Source organism: Nothobranchius furzeri, chromosome 6 (genome assembly GCF_043380555.1).
Source record: "Nothobranchius furzeri strain GRZ-AD chromosome 6, NfurGRZ-RIMD1, whole genome shotgun sequence".
In the NCBI taxonomy this organism is placed as follows: Eukaryota; Metazoa; Chordata; class Actinopteri; order Cyprinodontiformes; family Nothobranchiidae; genus Nothobranchius; species Nothobranchius furzeri.
In genome coordinates this window covers 27,172,973-27,191,818 of record NC_091746.1, presented here as the reverse complement: position 1 = coordinate 27,191,818, position 18,846 = coordinate 27,172,973, and positions in this window count along the sequence as shown.

The window sequence follows — 18,846 nt, the reverse complement described above, 5'->3', positions numbered from 1 at the left end:
CCTTTTGGTCAAAAGATTGTTTCTGTTTACAGTTTTAGAATCACTTTAGTTTACATTGGAAATTTGCAGTTTTTGAGCATGACCAGTTTAAAGTCAAATGAAAATGTCCCATAGCTTTAACTAACTTGTACAACAAAGTAGTTCATCCTGGAGCTGACACTCTTTGTTAAAAGGGCATTATGGAAGTTTGACAGCCAAAACATGTACAGAAATAATAAATGTCTTCTTCATACATTCTCCTGCAATGCCCTGGTCCTGTAGAATGAGCCCTGGCATTTTTACTGTGATTGCCTGTTTTTCTGTAAAATCACAGAAAAAGAGAGATGCTCGGGTCGAGCAGGCTGCTTCATGTGCGTTCACGCTCAGGCATCGCCCGTAGCATTTGCTATCCGTAGCTTTAGCAGCAGAGAGAGAGGCAGTGCCACTTTGTCGCTGTTCCTAACGCCTAGTGACAAAGCTAGCTACATTTCTGAGGACCCTTAGCTACTTTCTGTAGAACTTTCTTCTAGATATTTCCTGCAAATTAGTAACAAAATAGCCATTTTCACTCCGAACCGTTCTTTGAACGCTGTTTCAGCTGTCATCAAGGATATAAATGTTACAGATACAAAGGACATCACTGGCGCTTTAGCTCACCTAATAAAACGTCAGACTCTCATACAGAAGTCCTGGGTTTGATTCTGGATGTGAACATAGTTTATTTAGAGCTTCTTTTTTACATTAATGGTATATTTTTTTACAGTAAGATGCCCAAATTTTTATTTGAGACTCGCCGAACGGCATTGAATTCACAGATAAAAAAGATGTGGGTTCAACTTTCATTTTGGAACAATTTTTCAAGCAAGGGAAGGGAATGATCTGAGCATGCAGGATGACTGACCCATCATAAACCTTTGTCGGCTGTGCTGAAGAGAAAGGTACAGAACCAAATTATTTAATTAATTAGCTGTGTGTCCTCCTGTCCTCTGGGCCACACACACATACACAGGACTGTCTCAGCTGTTATTTTCGTTAAGGAGTGTGCACGTACAGCATGTGCGCCTCGTGCACGAGCCTACTATTGAAGCTGCCGTAATGCTTTTGGCCTGAGGGGGCAATCGCGAGCATCAAAATTCAAAACTCCGTAAAGTCCCTTTAATACTGATTGTGAATGGATTTAAATTGAGAATCGATTCTGAATCGAATCGGCACCCCAAGAATCGGAATCGAATCAAATCGTGAGTTGCTCTAAGATTCACATCCCTAATATTTATGTTTGTAAATGATCGTAGATACTAACTTACATACACTGACAATGATAAAAGTGGGGAAAAAATAAAAACAACGCTGCAACTGCTATGAAATTCTGAGAGATTTTTCAGGATAGTATACACAAACCGCGTATAAAGAACGTAATCCAGTTTCTAAGTCTGCTCCTCGAGGCTCTTATCCAATATGTTTTAGAGGTTTCTCCGTTTTAACACGTCTGATTTGACCGTTGAATCAGGTGTGTTGGTACAGGGACTGAAACATTTCTAAAGCATGTTGGATAGGAACGGCGTTGGAAACCCAGATGTAAAACATTTCTGTAAATGAAAGCTCTTTAACAAACTATTTAAAATCCCGTTAACTTTCACACCGAAACACACTTCAGAACAAAATATCCCATCAGGGCTCCCTACACACAGAATAAGGGGCTCTCACACCAGTAGAGTTCTGTGCGTAATGGACAGAGGTCCGAGGTAAATGCAGAAGTGTGGAGGTTCGGTGAGACTAACAATAGTCCAGTCGTTGGTTTTGTACCGAACCGTGTTACTGACTGAGGTTTTGGGACAAATGCAAGAGAAAGTTTTAAACTAGCTTGTTTTGCACATTTCTGTGGACACTGAAAGTTTGATGAAAACACTTGTTTTTTTTATTAATTGTGTTAAACTGAGAAGCCTTTGGAGGCACAGTGTGTAACATTTATCCGTGTTCCTGTGAATCACGTTTACAAACGGGTCCTTTTTTAATATTTCTCACCAAACTCTTTTGTACATTCATTCTGTGTTTTTACTCGTAATCCATTTCTTGTTCTTTTCTTAGGGGGCCAGGGAGTTTTACATACATTCACAGGGTTACCCCAGCTTTCCACCGGAGCCGTCAGCAGCACGTCATAGCTGCTGATAGGAACCGCTGTGGTCAACAGAACCTTTTCCATCGGAGCCGTCAGCAGAGCGAGTCGGCCGCGTCTCAGGAGCAGCATGTCGCGGCCTTTACGCGCCGGTTCTATTTTCTACGCGCGACGCCTCTGAAACGGGTCAAGTTCGACATTTTTGGGGAAGGAAAGACAGGAAATCGGACACGGAAATGGAGAGAAGCTCCCGAGATTTTCAGAATAAAGAAACGTACTGCCTTCCGGTTGCTTTACTTTTAAAAAAAGTTACTAACTGTGCGAACTGTGAGAAGTTATCACCTAGCTAGCGGTCTCCTTTGTTTTTCAGCTCCGTATTGGCGATTATAGAACGGACAGAACATAAAACACAAACCATGTTGTAGTTTTCTCCTGCTTGTTGTTGTGTTTACTGACGAAGTCACTCGTGTGACTTCGTGCTCTGTCGGTGACAGCTGCTCCCCTGCTGCTTCGCTTCTCAAGGGAAGGACCAAGCAGCAGCTTACGCGAACAAGACGTGCTGTTGCAGTAACGTGCTGCTGCCGGCTCCGGTGGAAAGCCGGGGTTAGAGGGCCAGGGAGTTTTACATACATTCACAGGGTTAGAGGGCTGGCTGCAGGAAGCAGCAGAAACAGTAAATAAAACATGCAAACATTTGAAAGTTGGCGTTTGCACATTGCCTTTTTGATGCATGTGGGCTACCATAGATGCAATTCCAACTGCGTGTCTCTAAAGAGGGGAATATTTTATTTCTATTTTATTTTACAAACTGGGGCTTTAGCTTTAGGATTAAACACATAGGAGAAATTTAAAGAAAAAAGGAAACTACCCATTTGTCACCTGGTCTAAGTGACGTTTACATTTAAACAGTATCTAACCCCCAAAATAACATTTTTTGCTTATAAGCTGTATAATTGTGTCTTCACAAATGCAATATTTCTGTTTCAGTGCATTTTTTGACATGTTTGTGTAAACTTGATTAAATCTAGAATCCAGTTCTAAAAACGTCTCAGTGCTGCCCCCTGTGGCAGAACAGCAGCTACTGCATTTTAAACTTGTGATTGGCTGGGGCTGGAACTGTTTCACGTCATCGGTACGGTCTCCTCCCACTCCCCCTCCCTCCCAGGATGGAAATTCCCCACACTTGGCCATGACACTCTGTGCCTCCTGGCAACGCCCTCTTTCGTAGCCTTTTTCTAATGATAAATGACCCGCACTTGCATAGCGCCTCTCAGAGTAAGGACTCCAAAGAGCTTTACACTAAAGTGTATAATCAAATCTTGACTATAGGGGTTGAGTTACATTTTCTGATGGAGCGCAGTCCCTCTTTAATTAACTTTTCCCCCCCATTTGTCCACTTTTTGTCTAAATTCATTTGTAAAATGTAACATTAGTGCAATCCTCCAAATCCAGCATCTAAACACTTTTATATCAGATGATCTCACACCCTGATTCAAAAACAATAAGCTGTAACAAAACAGGAAAGAGAACCTTGGCAGCCACTTGTTTGAAAGTCGTTGCTTATTAAATTTTACTCTAAAGGATATACTTCTGCTTCTGTGTACTGTAGGACAAGTCTTTTACTTTGTGGAACGTCTCAAAAGCTTAACGGAAAATCCAATCCCTGCTCTGCTCTGTGCCATGTAAGCACGGACGACAGTAGAGTCTTTAAATAGGAGACTGATTAATGGTGGATGTCTATTTATATGACCACCACCACCCAGGGCACCCAGAGCATGCAAGTGTCAGAATTTCTGCTAATTGTGTCAAAATCACAAGTATAATTTTTGCTAATAAACACGAATTCAGCATGGCAAAGACACCTTCAGCTCTGGAGACATCCCCAGTGACCAATTAGTAAACTCTGCAAACTCTGCAAGCAGCATTGGTTTAAAAACAACCTGCCTCCCTGAAGCAGCGCTGTCCTTTAAAAAAATCATCATTTTGTAATTAATCAAATACTAGATTGGTGAAGAAATGAGGAGGGAAATGATGAGCTGTGGTTTTGTTTTACACATTTTTAATATTTGCTTCTCATGTAGTGATGAGTAGTTCCTTTTTTTTATTCTATTCAAATAAAATTAAATATATGCTTGCAACATTACATCGGAAACACCTGAAGACTCGTCTGCTTTCACTGGAACCCCTGCTCCTCACTATTTTCACTCTACTTTTTCTGTGAATTTCAAATATTTGGGGTTTTTCATTTTTATTATCATAATTTTATTTCATATCAAAATTTTCTGCTTCCTCCATTTTAATTATGGTTTTAATATATATATATATATATATATATATATATATATATATATATATATATATATATTTTAGTTTCTTGTGAAGCGCCTCATAATTTTTAGCATGAGAGGCGCCATATATAAAAAAAAATCGGTATTGCTTCCCTTTACAAACCCCTAATTACTAAGTACTTACATGGTAATTACATAGGAAGTTAAGTGTATTATTGTTTGAGTTCTTAAACAGCTATTACCGTGTAGCTCAGGTTCAATTCTAATTTTTGTTTTATTAATCATTCCCAGTAAATACTGCTTTACACAATAATTACACTTTAACTTACTGTGTAATTACTATGTAAGTACTTGGCATTTTCAGTAGGGGGACTGTAAAAGGAAGCGTTACCAAAAAATCCTAAAGTCGTCATTTGCATTTTTTTACTGTGTGGGCGTCGGACGAGCCCCCGCACCGTGAGAGCAAACATCTCAGCTCTAAAGCCGATCTTCATCCGCATATGTTGCACGTCACGTGATCAGGAAGCAGAACATCCATGTGTTAGGAGATCGTTTTGGGCCGCTGCTGTAAAAAAAATGAGGCGCGAAATGGAAAAGCTTCTGCCGATCACAATTAAACAACGGATTATGAAAGAACGGATAACGCTCAAAATGTGCGGATTCTTCCTGATGTAAGAGGTGAGTCTCCACTTTGTTTTGGTTGTTTTGGCGTCGACATCATCCTAGCGCGCAATGTACTGTGACTCTTAAAAAACAGTAAAAACGGTGAGAAACGCTGGCAGCTAAGGCCGTTACCGATCAGGAAACGTCTGGCAGTGAATGAGTTAAACTTTAAAACTTGTCTCCCTCTCTCTTTTTGACTCTGGGTTAATAGGAAGTGTTACCTAATCCCTGCAATAAAAAGTTCAGATCTTCTGTTTAAAGGTAGTATTCAAAGATCCATCAAATTTATTCCATATTTTCTATGGAATCTCACCTTTGATGGTTTCCTACGTAAGATTTAACTATTGAACCACTACACAGGTAGGTTACACCCTGGGCAGACTGTCAGTCTATTGCATCATCATCACCATCATATAAATAAATAATATAAATAATAATAAATACATCTATACAGTATCAATTATTTTAAAGTATTTTTGTGACTTTTTCATCCAAGACAATAAAAGGAATTATTCTTTTTGCGAAAGTACTGTGATTTTTTTCTTCTTCATGAATATTTACTGAGATTCCCCGTAAAGTTTCATCATGATCCATCCTGTTATTCCTGTTGCTCAGCTAAATGCTCTGATGAAACCTTTAATAACAGTGTTGTGGTGTTGCAAACGTCCTTCCTCACTAAGCAACTTGACTGGTAGTAGAGCAAAAAATTATTTTAAAACTGATAAGAAAACTGTTAAACATCTGCTAAAAAATACCTGATAAAACTAAAATGAGAACCCAGAACAGGAAGAGCAGGAAGAAGTACAATAATCAACATAAATACTAAAGGTGATAAATGTTGGTAATTAAAACCAAAGCCTGATGAAACACCGAGACGAGATGGTAATTACATAGGAAGTTAAGTGTATTATTGTTTGAGTTCTTAAACAGCTATTACCGTGTAGCTCAGGTTCAATTCTAATTTTTGTTTTATTAATCATTCCCAGTAAATATTGCTTTACACAATAATTACACTTTAAGTTACTGTGTAATTACTATGTAAGTACTTGGCATTTTCAGTAGGGGACTGTAAAAGGAAGCGTTACCAAAAAATCCTCTCAACTCATTCACTGCCAATGACGACTAAAGTCGTCATTTGCATTTTTTTACTGTGTGGGCGTCGGACGAGCCCCCGCACCGTGAGAGCAAACATCTCAGCTCTAAAGCCGATCTTCATCCGCATATGTTGCACGTCACGTGATCAGGAAGCAGAACATCCATGTGTTAGGAGATCGTTTTGGGCTGCTGCTGTATAAAAAGTGAGGCGCGAAATGGAAAAGTTTCTGCTGATCACAATTAAACAACGGATTATGAAAGAACGGATAACGCTCAAAATGTGCGGATTCTTCCTGATGTAAGAGGTGAGTCTCTGCTTTGTTTTGGTAGTTTTTGGCATCGACGTGATCCTAGCGCGCAACGTTCTGTGACTCTTAAAAAAACAGTAAAAACGGCGAGAAATGCTGGCAGCGAATGAGTTTATGTTGTTAGCAATTACTTTTTTCAAATAATAAGAAACACGACTTTTGCAACAAAAACTCAAATATTTTTAGTTACTTTTGCTTTATTTGGGCTGCATGGTGGCCCAGTGGTTAGCACTGTTGCCCCGCAGCAAGAAGGTTGCAGGTTCAAAACTCGGCTGCAGTCTTTCTGCATGGAGTTGCATGTTCTCCCCATGCATGCGTGGGTTTCCTCCGCAGATCACAACATGCCCTACAGGTTAACAATTGTATGCCGCTTTGGACAAAAGCGTCTGCCAATTACATAAACATATTTGTGCCTAATATAGAATATTTTGTTGCATATTGGAAAATGCTACAAATGATCTGGTTGCAATTCTGTGAAAGCTTTTGTTTTCAGCTGCCCATTTCACAGTCACACTGTTCACTGTAAAACTCAGGAGAACGCTCGCAGTTCCTGGTCCATTTTTACCAAACAGACATACGACCCTTTGTCTTGTGGCCTTGCAAGCTCCAGTAACTTTTCAGAATCAACAAAAAGTTGGTCAAGTGGAACTTGTAAGATTAGTCGGCTTCATTTTTATCCCAGCTAGAAAACATTTTGCAGCAGCGGGTCGAAAAGCCAAGAACTCCAAGGTTGAGAAAATGTCCACGTAGAGATAACGCACTGAACGTGTATTTAGATATGCTTGTAAATGAACAATCAGAAAAGTCTGTTTAGATAATAAAAATAAACAACAACAACAGTTATAAATGTAATGACTTTTCCATTTTCACAGCAGAGTTGATCCTAATGGAACTGAAGCATCTGTTTGACACTCAGAAACATAAAAAGGTGAAACCACAGAGCACAGCAGTTTCAATTATTCTGCACTGTAGTGTTCTGTTGCAGAGTGTAGCAACTCTGAGTAAACACCAAGCTAAACCTTTGTCAAATAACACAGGAGTCAGAGTAGAGTTGACCTTTTACTCTTAGAACCTTCATCTGACAAGCGGTGAAAACTGTAATTGAAAAGAAATACAGAATAGAATAAAATGATCATGTTTACATAAATATTGCGTCACAAACTAGCTCAAAATACGACTTTACATAATTGTATTAACCTGAGCAAAGAAAATGACCATCACTCAAATACCTTTTAACATGCACATATCAATAATTGTGAAATACAATTAAAATATTGTTTTTTTTAACAACTACAGCCATTTATGCTTTTCTAACATCTTCATCATGGAGTATAAACATGCACGGCGTTGCCTGAACAATATTCCCAAAAGGATGGCTGTGGATTAGCCTCATAGCATTATTGCATGCCACTCTCCCTCTCAGAGCAGCCAGGAAGAGGAAGTAAACAGGAAATTAACCAATACAGGTAACCCAGCAGGAAGTGAGGTTATTAGTAAGTTCAACTTCAAAATAAAATCTTCCCATTTAACATTTTTAACCAATTCACTGTTCTTTATAACTTAAATACATATAAATGAATAACTTTAAATGAAACATAAAATATAAATGACACAAATGCCTTTTGAGGCGTCACGTGCACAGTTTGTCTTCATTGTAGAATTTCTCAAAGTTTCAGGATTAAGTAAAAAAAACTAAGCAAACCGAATAAGTATAAAAGAGGTAGATGCAACCATTAAAATGTACTTATTCTTTATTGTGTAGAGCCTTTTTTTACTTGAACCCTGCAACTAACTACAAGGGAAAATTAAAAATGAGAATATGATTGCTGTAAAAGACTCTGACACTAGTCAGTGACTTGATGCAATATTTTTCTGATCGGCTTAATGAACTGACCTGTATTGGAATGTTTACTATGTGAAGTGCCTTGAGACGATTCTTGTCATGATTTGGCGCTTTATAAATAAACTTGAATTAAATTGATGCAAAAATCGACGTCAGTAATCCAGGTCAGACTGAGAGACCACCTAAAGGCTCAGACTGAACCCTTTGCTGGTGTTCTGGATTCATCAGCTGATTAGAGAGTGACACTTTGGGTCTACAATGGTAAACTTTTTTTTACAATCTTCTAATAAATCAGATTTTGAATGTGAGGTTTTCATATTTTGAAAGCCATAAACTTCACAGTAATTACAAATAAAGGCTTGAAACATCTGGCTTTGCATGGAGTGAGTCTGTATCCTATTTTAGTCTCACCTCATAAGATGAATTACTGGAATAAATGACCTTTTGCACCATAATCTCAGTTATTGAGTTTCACACGTATAAGTGATCATGAATAGCTAAATTTCAGTTTTTTTTTCTGAGCAAAACTTTCCAGTTTTGATAGTTTTTTTCCCTTTAAAGCTGCTTAAAATTCTACTAATATTAAATATTGTTTGTTTTTGTCTTTTTTTTCATTGTTTATTCTTGAAGAAGCACTATTTGTCATGAAGTGGAGTTGTTTGTCAGGAACCGATTGCATGAGAGCAGACAGGATGCAGATGAATAAAAACTGCATTTATCTGAATAACGGCAGATGGGATGACCTAAAATAAAACAAGAATGTGACACAGACCAGCACAAACAGAGGGTTTAAATACATGAAGATAATCAGGGAAACAGGTGGGTGAGGTAACAAGGGACAGGTGAGTCCAATCAAAACTAACAAGGGAGACCAGACACCAGAGACACAGACTCGGACATTATTTAAAACAAGCAGATACATTTGGAGAATTTATATTTGAATGCCTGTTTTATGGAGTTCTGTTCTCCTGCAATGCTTACATTTTATGGACAGGATTCCTAGGCGCAGCCACGGTGTTGAAGGGATCCATTCTGGTGGCCTGAGGGCTAGGGATAGGGCTTTTTGCAGATGATGTGGTCCTGTTGGCTTCATCAGAACGTCATCTCCGGCTCTCGCTGGAGCGGTTCGCAGCCGAGTGTGAAACAGCTGGGATGAGAATCGGCTCCTTTAAATCCGAGACCGGGGTCTTTTGTCGGAAAAGGGTAGAATGCCATCTCTGGGCGAGGGATGAGGTCCTGCCTCAAGTGGAGGAGTTTAAGTATCTCGGAGTCTTGTTCACGAGTGAGGCAAAGGCAGAGCGTGAGATCGATAGGCGGATTGGTGCTGCGTCTGCATTGATGTGGCCGTTGTATCGGTCTGTCGTGGTGAAGAGAGAGCTGAGCTGGAAAGCAAAGCTCTCAATTTACCGGTTGATCTACGCATAGTTTTGACTTCAGAAGTGTGTGTGTGTGTGTGTGGGGGGGGGGGGGGGGGGGGGGGGGGGGCATAATCGGCATGATAACCGGGGGTGGGGGTTGAAATCTTTACAGTAAGTTCTAATGGGAAACTTCAATACAATCAGTTGTTTTCCGCTTAGTCCTAGTGCTCAATCAGTGTCTATTTAAGATAGTGTAATATTGTTTAGGGGCAGTGAAGTGCAGGGGTCAAAAATTTACTTAGGAAAAAGTACATCTCCCCAAAATTCTGTCCATAGATCTAAGTTCCAGCCATCACCTCTGGTCACGAGCTTTGGGTAGTGACAGAAAAAACAAGATCGTGGCTGAAATGAGTTTTCTCCACAGGGTGTCTAGGTTCTCTGTCAGAGATAGGGTGTGAAGCTCGGTCAGCTGGGAGGGGCTAAGAGTAGACCAATCCATCAATCCTTTATTAATCCCAGAGGGAAATTAGAGTTTCAGTACACACAATTCAAAGATCAGACATACATGGGCAAGACACATGACAAGAATTAGTGACTGTGGTCATTCGCAACCCGAGTCTCGCTACCTTTATAGAGATAAGAGGGTTACATGAGGATTGGTTCAGGTGGAGGGAAAAAAAGGCACTTAGGAGTTATCCTCCACCAGGAGGGCAGCTTTGCTCTGCAAAAATAAACACCTCAGACAGATATGCAACAGACTTCAGACAACACAACATAACATGAGACTCCAATAGGAAGGCAGGGGGGGCTGGGATCCTGTTTCCCCCAGTGAGAGCAGCCATCTACGGTACTCATTTACTGTACAGTCACAGGTGGGAGGGAGATCTTGGGAGAAGCAAAGAGCACATTGACTCCTCCAGTTGATGACCTCGCCAGGCTGAATTCCACCAATCCGAAGGCAGGAGGGGGTAGGTCGGGTTTTTATAGCATTTGTCTGCATTCCTTCGTGGGAGTTTCATTTGCTTGCAGCTCAAGGCTACCAGGGCATCAGATTCGGATAACAAGACTTTGTTTGGGTCAGGCTAAGATAATTTTCCTCTCTGCCTTCAGTCTTTAAACTGATAATTTCCAGTCCTTCAGTGAAGCCATGTTTGGGTTTTAAACTTGTCCATACCGTCCAGTGACCCTCTCCGAGATGACATCCATTTTGCGCACTAATACTGGTATCACAGCTAGAACATTGTCCAGCTTACGATTCACCTCGAGTAACGTGCAGGTCTGAGAAGTCTCCACACGGGCGGTGCTATCCGTGGGTGCGGGTCGCCCTCCAATCGCTCCCGTCTTCCCAAATTTCCAGAAAACCAGATATCCTCCCACTCCAGTCAGGAGAAATCCTGTGATCATCAGACCAATTATCCACACATCTTCAATGTCCTCAGTGGACAGCTGGGAGAGGCATATGATCTTCCACTCCTTCCAGGAATCCAGCATATATCCCACCGGGTGTGTCCCCTGTGGACATGTGGGAGCCCCCTGCTCTGTTCTCATTGTTGAAAAAATCTTATCGATCGCATTGAATGACCAGTTCATCAAATCCATGGTTAGTAAAAATAGAGTTTTTCAGAAGAAATGCAGAGAAGTGCTCTGTGGGCATACAGGACAAAGAGCCTTGGGAAAAAAGATAAGGGAGCGAAAGAGGGAAGCGTCTGTACTCCTCGAGTGCCTGAAGTGAAAATTAAAAAAAAAAAAAAAACAGCTGCTCCTCCACATCAAGAAGAGCCAATTGAGGTGGCTCAGGCATCTAGATAAGATGCCTCCTGGACGCCTCCCTGGTGACGTTTTCCAGGCACGCACAACCAGGAGAAAACCTAGAAAGACTATGTTTCACAGCTAGCCAGTGAACACCTTGGGATTCCCTCAGAGGAGCTGGCCCAAGTGGCTGGGGAGAGGGAAGACTGGGCCTCCCTGCTTGGGCTGCTGCCCCCGTGACCTGACCTCGGATAAGTGGCCGAAAATGGATGGATGGATCAAAACCTCTTTTGTGAATCGAAAACTGTAATAGAATTTTTGGTGACTATGGACGTCTCTTTTGTGTAAACAAAGAAGGAACTAAACCACCAACATCGGCAGTGCTCTGATGAAGGCCACAGTGTTAGCAAAACAAGGTAAAAACTAATCTTCTACTACGCTGTGTTTAGAAAATAATTTAAACAATGGACATGTTCAGCTTTTAAAATAAAAAAGGGCCTTCTGGTATCTTCAAATCTCAATTTAAAATAGCAGAGAATATTTAAAGACTGACAGCATAGTGTTTTGCTTTATATCATGATACATATCAATATTGAACAACATGACAATTAATATTGTGATAGCAACTTTTCTATATTTCCCAGCCCTAAGTCTAATTCATCTGTGAATTTGAAAGTTGACCAGAACTGCTTGTTTAGAGAAGATAAATTCATTTTTTTGTTTTGTTTTCTATCATAACTGCTCTTTTTCAATAGTTATAACGGATGAGCAGTAGCTCAGGAGGTAGAGGGGGTTGTCCAGTAATCGGAAGGTTGCAGGTTCAATCCCAGCTCCTACCAGAGACTGCTGTTGTGTCCTTGGGCAAGACACTCAACCCGCCTTGTCTGATGGTAGTGGTCGGAGGTACCGGTGTCGCCAGTGTTCAGCAGACCTCACCTCTCTCATTGCGCCCCAAGGCAGATGTGGCTGCATCGTAGCTCATTCCATCCAGTGTGTGAATGGGTGAATGACTTGTGAAGTGCCTTGGGGGGTTGTAGAACCCTAAGAAGTACAGGCCATTTACTATTTTTAATGGACCAAGAAGAGAAATAATACAGAGAAACAATAGAAATAATACACATAGAGCCCTGCCAGGATTTTTTTTGTCCACCACCCACCTCCGTAGCGTATGCTAACATCCTGTCTGTACCATCTCTGCTCTACTGCAGTGCCTGTGCAGATTATATCTGGCTCTAAGAACCCATCTCCGTTGCAAAGTCAGATGCTCAGCAGCCGTTACCACGGTGTCATCGCTTTGGCTCCAGGAATCCATCCTGCAATCATCTTATGTTTGTGGATAATCATCACTAAGCCCAGAGGCCTGCCACTAGTGTGGCCAAAATAAAAATGTTTACTTTGACTAATAGTCGTCACATTCGGTTTAGATTTTTTGTAACAAATTGGAAAAGATTTTAAAAACAGTGCGCTAGAAAGGAACAGGGCAATGACAGCGCGTCAAAGGCGTGTTGGAGGGAGAAAGCTGTAGCGGCAATCGAACTTGGCAGCTGAGCATATAAAACTAAAAGATTGTGGAAGGACTCTAATCCCTGAGCGAAATCCCAACTCTTCAATACTTAATACAACTTAAAAACATGGTTACCATCCTTCACTTCAATTCCATCAGAAGAAACTGTGACTGGATTCACTGTGATTGCCCTGCATGTGCTCTGTTTTTATAAATGTGTCTATTTTCTTGTGCATTGGGGGATATGGGGGGGTCTATTTGTATGCATGCATTGGCTTGCATTTTCCCATTTTGCCTCAGAACCCCCATAACCTCCAACAGGCAGGACAAGGGTGATTAAACATGCGTGAAAACTGATGACGCTGCCTTTAATGCAGCGCTAACACATGAGCCTTCCCTCCAGCCAGTGTTTGACGAGCTAACATGCATGCTTCGATCTCTGGGGTGATAGAGTGCATCAGTGTGTGTATAACCTGGCACAGTGTAGTAGATCTACGCACCTCTACATCCGCCTTGAATACGGAACGACTGCTGAATATTTCACGTCCAACTTCTGACACCCTGCCTTGTCCCATAAATCACCGTTTATGGATCATTTGGTGGTTGCATTTTTTATGTTCTGGTGATCTTTATTGTGTGTTTGCATAACGGAGTGTGAAACAAAAAGCTTTGTGTGAGGGAGGAGCTCAGGTTTGTGCACAAAGAAATTAAACCGGTTTGGGGAGAATGGGAAATTAAAACAATAAATCAAGCACAACAACACAGCTATACAATGACATTTTGTTCATGCTTAAAACTGTGTTGGGGATGGGCAATTTCATTTTTATGTTTGTAAAATACTTTTTTTTAATTGCTAGAGATGTTAGGATCATAGATAAACAAAATAAACTCTTACTTTCTATTGCTGTGTGAGAAGCAAAGCGAGGTAAACAACAAATAATGAGAAAAATAACTGCTTAAGCAAAATATTCGTTTAGTTACCATCACGTCAGAGAATCAGACGACTGCCTAAAGGTTGCTTTGAAATGGTTTATGGTAATAAAAGTAAAACATGTGCACGTCACTTCTAAAATTACAGATTTCATACAGGGAACATAATATCTGATCCAAAGGAGCTCAGGCTCAAAAAGTCCCTTCTTTTAAGGTGAAAGATTGATAAAAGCAACAAGTCGTTTAAAGACTTTGCTGGTTTCAGCGAGGACTATATTGTCACTTACATCATTTATACCACGTTAAAAGGAAAATGTGAACAGTGCAGAGTACATTTTCACACTAAAATGAGCAGATTGTAACTCACCGCTAAGCTGTAAGTGTTGCTGCAGAGAAAACTACAACAGCAGGATTTCTATTTAATTCGGTTTATTTATTAAGCACCAAATCCCGCAGTCTGTTCATTAAGCCAATCATTAAAAAGTAAATGGAAGTGACATCACCAACACTGGCGAACTCTGGTGATAGCTAGAGTCATTAGCCGAAACACGCAAAGTAAAAAAAAAAAGTTTTTTACTAACCCCAAAATTCCACTATCGCCGCTCCGGCCCCGCTTTCCGCCACTTCCGAACTCAAATTATACTGTACCCACTCTATAACGGCTCCGACCCGGTGCGGAGACCTGAGGTGTGCAAACAGGCATGCGCGGGATTTTCGAGATCTCGCGATACAGTCCGAGCAATAAATGCAGAAGTTAGATCCAACCAAGTAATTGTGTGGGAGAAGCATCGAAAAGAACAGCTTAACCTGCCTGTCATCTGTGTTGAGATATCAGCACGTGTTTGGATCAACAAAGGGTGAGTACTTTGATAGTAGAAATTGTATTTATGGCTTATTTCTGTGCATTTAAAGTTCAACTGCCATTGATAGTTGTTAAAAGTTGTTAAACCTGTGCATATGAAACAAAAAAATGCCTTTTGTTTATCGATTTATTGTGAAAAAACGGAAGTTGTGCTTGCTCCCTTTCCTGTTGGGCGGTTGGGATTTCTGTCCTGCGGAGACAGGATTGACTGCAGAGGTTCTCCGGCATCCGGCAAAAATAGAATCAATCCTATTTTTGCCGGATGGCGGAACGGCACAGTAGTGGAACAGCTCTGGTTGACTACAACGGGACCGTTTTTGCTGCAGAGTTCGTGCCGGAGCGGAGCGGAGATAGTGGAATTTTGGGGTTAGCCGTATAAAAAGAAACAAAAAAATGGACAATCCGTCAAACATTTCTGATATAAGGAACCCAGCAGATTGCATCAAGCCACTGACAGCAGCCGGTGTCTCGCCCACACCCAGTGTCAGCAATCTTCATTCTAAGCAAGCATGACAAGAATACCAGCAGAAGCCTTTATAGGAAGCAAGTACACATAATCCAACACAATTGTTTTACTTAGGTGTACATTGTATGGAACGGATTAATGACATACTATTAAAACAGCCCATTGATAATAGTTTACAATCCTAACAAAATTAATTCAGGTCCTAAATCATCTAGATGGAGTATCAGGGTTAGTACCTTCACCTCCCTCTATCTTCTCTCAGACATTTTCCACACCCGCCTCACTTCATTACTTTGTTTACCATTCCTTGCTCCACTGGCAATAATCTTTCATGTTTAATATTAAGTTCCTGTGTTTATACTTTTCAAATTTTCATACCTAATTTACTTAATTTAACATTACCTGTCCTGCAAAGAAGAGAAATGGCATTTATATTCAAATGTGTGCTCTAAACTTATTGTGACTGTAATCGACTTGACACAGTAACCTTTCATACACGCCAGAGCTGCAAAGTCAAGGTTACACCAGCTGGAGGATCCAGACGCACAGATCAACCTTTTGCTCACTTATTGTTCTTCAACGCAGTCGTAAATAAACTGTCAAGGTCTCCCGCAAAAGCTCTTCTCTCTCTGCCCAGACTGCTGGATTCCTCACTCCGAATAAAAGTGAATCCACACGAATCCTACAAGGCTTTACAACTTGTAAGTTAAATAATCATATGTGATGAATGAACAAGATGTTTAAATCAAGTGTTTAAATAATCTGTGCTTAAATAAATTAATTTGAAATGAATATTGTTCTTACGATGATCCATTTATATCACAAATCACTATGCGTTTGATTTAACAAGTTAATCATTGTTTACACTCATACACATTACAATAAGATACCTATTAGGGTTAAAAACAATTTTGTATCTGAAGGATGGCGTGGCTTTCTGAGGAATGTTGGTTAAATACTCAGAAACGTCTCAAATTCTGATTGGCCAAACTTGGCCAGAAATCATAAGAATATGGCAAGCCAAATGAGCATTTATTCTGATATCAGGATATCAGCCAGAATTGTCATGAACATGTAAGCCATTTCTGTCCACTAGTTAACTAGTTAGACATGTTTGTGTCAACTAGTTAAATAGTGACAGCCTAAATGTCAACTAGTTAACTAGTAAGGCCTAAATTCTCTCTAGTTAACTAGTTAAAATGTTTCATATCTTACTAGTTAACTAGTATTGCTCAGTGTGTTCACTAGTTAACTAGTGGACAGATCAATGTCCACTAGTTAACTAGTTAAAACACATTTAGTTTTTACTAGTCAACTAGTAAGGTACAAAAACTCGTACTAGCTGACTACTGAATGTAAAAATCCCACTTGTTAACTTTGCCCAATTTGGCCAGCCGCTTGTGCATTAATTCTGATATCTTGTCAACAGGTCAACTAGTTAACTAGTGAGGGTCAAACTGTACACGCTAGTTAACTAGTGAACACATTTTGACCTTCACTAGTTAACTAGTTGACACAAAAATGGCTCATTAGTTAACTAGTAAAGGCCAAAATGCATACCAGTCAGCTAGTTGAAGGTATTTGTGTCTCACTAGTTAACTAGTCAGGGTCAAAATGAGCCCACCAGTTAACTAGTGGGAGACGGAAATGTTCACTAGTTAACTAGTGAACACATTTTGGCTTCACTAGTTAACTAGGTGACACAAAATGGCTCACTAGTTAACTAGTAAAGGCCAAAATGCATACCAGTCAGCTAGTTGAAGGTTTTTGTGTCTCACTAGTTAACTAGTGATGGCCAAAATGTGCACACCAGTTAACTAGTGACAGAAGAAATGCCCACTAGTTGACAAGTGAACACATTTTGGCTTCCTAGTTAACTAGGTGACACAAAAATGGCTCACTAGTTAACTAGTAAGGGCTAAAATGCATACCAGTCAGCTAGTTGAAGGTTTTTGTGTCTCACTAGTTATCTAGTGACAGTTCAAAGTGTCCACATGTTCACTAGTGAAGGCAAAACTCCTAACTAGTTAAGTAGTTGGAGTAGGGCAGTGCCACTAGTTAACTAGTGAACCATTAATGACTCACTAGCTAGCTAGTTGATTGTAGCAGGCTCACTAGTTAACTAGTTGATGCATCCATCGTCCAAACTAGTTAACTAGTGAGGACATAAATGTATACTAGTAAACTAGTTCAAGCCTACATTCACACTAGCTAGCTAGTTGCACAGAATTCTAATTAGGAGGCAGAGAATTTCTCAAATTGAGGCTTTCTATTGGCTCACTATGTTAAAATAAAATATGACAACCAATCACAGTGTGGAATTTTGCAAAATCCCACCCCAAACATTTGCATGCGGCACACAAGTTAACATGCTGGCCAGAGGAACCTCAGCTAGTAAACTAGTAGTGGCTTCAGTGTGACACTTACATGTAAACTTGTGAAGGCGGAACTGCTCACTAGTTAACTAGAGAGGGTACAAATGTCCACTAGTTAACTAGTGAGGTGCAAAATAAGTGTCACTAGTTCACTAGTGGGCCCCAAAACGCCCACTAGTTAACTAGTAAGGTGCGGATATGCTCACTAGTTAACTAGTGAGGTGCAGATTTGCTCACTAGTTAACTAGTGCACCCTTAAGCACCCACTAGTTAACTAGTAAGGTGCAAAAAAGCATCACTAGTTAACTAGTAAGGTGCAGATATGCTCACTAGTTAACTAGTGGGCCCCAAAACACCAACTAGTTAACTAGTAGGGTGCGGATTTGCTCACTAGTTAACTAGTGAGGTGCGGATTTGCTCACTAGTTAACTAGTGAGGTGCAGATTTGCTCACTAGTTAACTAGTGAGGTGCGGATTTGCTCACTAGTTAACTAGTGAGGTGCAGATATGCTCACTAGTTAACTAGTGAGCATATCTGCACCTCACTAGTACCTCACTAGTTAACTAGTGAGCATATCTGCACCTCACTAGTTAACTAGTGAGGTGCGGATTTGCTCACTAGTTAACTAGTTACATTTAAAAACACATACAAGCTGACCATTTTTGTCCACTAGTTAACTAGTGGAACAATTGAAATTTCACCAGTTTACATGTGTGGCAGTGCAGCAGCTCACTAGTTAACTAGTGCCTGAAACACAAATTATGCATATTCTAATGAGAAGGCGGGCAGAAGACTCCTGTTGGGTATAAGAATCCCACCCAGTCTAAAACGTATGTGCTGTGGCCTCACAATCACATACTGATGGGTGTCCCTGAGCGCCAAGGCTTGCACTCATTAGTCATGGTTTGACACCTACTGGTTGGTCGTTGCGGCGGGTTCGAATCCCGCAGATGGCATTCCGCAATTGCTGTAACATTATTTATTTTCTCTTTGTGTTGTAATGTTCAAAGTTTTATTGTTTTACTGCTTTTATTCCCCCCTCCCAAATCAAGTAAAGCACCTCGTTTGGTGTCGTGTAAGGGAGATCAGTTGGCGAGTTCAAGTCCCATTGGAATTTAGTGTGCCAGTAATTTTATTGTAGTTCATTTTTGTTTGGTAATGAAAGTTTGGTATTGAAAAAGGCTATCTCCATCCATCCATCCATCTTCCCAAGAAATAGATCAAATGACACTGAGGGAAAAAACTGTGGTTATTTTGGAGAGGGTGCTTGCTGCAAAACCACAAAGGCGGAGCTGCACCCCGCCCATTCACG